The sequence below is a fragment of the Arachis ipaensis genome, chromosome B04 (assembly GCF_000816755.2).
Source record: "Arachis ipaensis cultivar K30076 chromosome B04, Araip1.1, whole genome shotgun sequence".
In the NCBI taxonomy this organism is placed as follows: domain Eukaryota; kingdom Viridiplantae; phylum Streptophyta; class Magnoliopsida; order Fabales; family Fabaceae; genus Arachis; species Arachis ipaensis.
In genome coordinates, this window is record NC_029788.2 from 89150277 (window position 1) to 89152484 (window position 2208).

Below are 2208 nucleotides of genomic sequence, written 5' to 3' on the forward strand. Positions count from 1 at the left end.
TTTGTTTGTTTTCACTTGCTAATAGGGTCTTCAATCATAATGTTATCATATGTCAGCATACTATTAATGAAAAATGAGTTAGAAATTAATGGAATGTATACTTTTATCAATTTTAGAGATGTAATTAGTGCAATTAGAATCTCAGATAATTTTAATGCATAACGCCTATCTCAAAAATCACTTTGAAAATTTAGTTGGCTTCGATAATATTACTTTGTATCATACATGTTATCTTGCTTTAGTCCATTGTTGCAGATGTGCTGGGTTTCTTTGCTTTTGTTAAAAGTTAGTTTGTATGCTTTGATAGTTATTATCATGATAGGTGGTATTTATATTTAAAATTAAAGTAAATTTTAATATTTGAAAACACTTTTTAATTTATAGACTAATATTGTCAAAATATAAAAAAATATGATCTTAATTTTAACCAATTTTTTTTATTCATTGTGGTGTGACTACACCTTATTAAAAAAACATATATTATGAATGATGTATGTATAAACAAAAAGTAAATACTCAAATTAGTTTTAAAAAATTTAAAATAATATTTTAGCCTTTAATAAATTTTTATTTTCTAAAAGAATTAATCTCATTAAATAAATTAGTCTATTCATCGTTTTCAATCAAATTTTTAATATATACATCAGACAAATTAATCCCTAAAAGTTCTAAGATAACTAAGCTTCAAAAAATAAGTTACGCTATTGTGATGATGTGTATTTTTTTTCTCACTTGCTGAAATGTGGTGGATGTAGAAAAAAGAAACACGTGGAGTGCTTGTTTCCGCTTGGCCCAGCAAGTGTTGTGCCAGTTGCAGAGTTAATATAAAAAGTGGGCTAGGTTGTGGTTAATTGATTGGAGTTAGCTTCGTAGATAATCTGATGATTAGTTATTCAGGTTTTTTGGGGTCTGTAACAGGTCATTTTTTGGAAAGCATAGTAAGGTGGACTGGGGTTTAAGTTATTATAAAAAAAAATTTCTCCATTTCTAAAATTGTGGGCTAATCAGGTCGAGTTTAGTTTCTTGACAAAAAGAAAAAGCATAAGAATTCTGACAAAAAAATGTGAACAATAATAATAATATTGATATAAGTAATAACGGTAATATAGAAATTCACTCTGTACAGACCGTCCTATAACGATTATCTTGTGTTTTTCACCTCTGTTCCACCACTGCCCCTGATGGCCGACAGCGGATGGCCTTAAGGAGACCCAAACGAGAGTGACTATGCGAAAATGGAAAACGAACTACTTGAGACAAGTTCAAAGAAAGTCAAAAAAGGAGAAGAAGATTACGCGGGTACTTCAAATCCAGCTCTGACTCCTAGAGGCGAAGGATGGATGCAGAGGAAAGAAGTTGGCCACAAAGGATGTTCATGTGACGTGCACTAGATACCCATTTAGAAGTTTACAAGTTATAAATCTCAAGTGCATCATAGATATAATCCTGAACCAGCAACCAAATGCTATCAAAATTTAGTAAAAGATGTCACAATTCAAAATAAATATTGAGAGTTTTAATGTCGGGTCATTTTTTCTTGGACTTATAATTCAATAGTTATTTATTAGTAAACTTAACCTTGTGTCTTTTGCTTTTTTAAATTTTTCCAGAGCAATACATTAGAATTAGGAAACTATTTTCACTATTCGTTGTGAAAATGATACTCTACTCTTTATAATTGCCTTCCACTACTATATATAGAGAATCTATATATACATAATTGGGTAGTTCTACGGTGAGGAAGTGAATTTTTTTCCTCATGTGAGGAAATGTCGTGGACACAGGAGAAACAAACGCGTGTAGTATTTGTTCCTGCGGTCTCAGCAGGTATTGTTGTAGTTTCAGTGTGAACAGAAATTGTGGGCCAGGATATCTTTAATTAAATGAAGTTAGTTTTGTAGATAATCTGATTATTAATTATTTAAATTTTTTGTCTGGAACATGTATTTTTTGGAGAAACATGGTTGGGGTGGATTGGATTGCTCATTTGGTTGAGTGTTTTTTTCTCCATTTATGGAGTTGTGACGTTAACCGGGTCAGATAAGATATTTTTGGTCTAGGACATCTTATATTGTTAGGCCTGACGAAAAAAACAGAATAAAAAATTCTGACCAGAAAAACATGAACAATAATAATATTGATATGAGTGATTACAATAAGAACAATAAATTAGTAGAGTATTAGATGCTATGCTACTTCAGCCAGCAG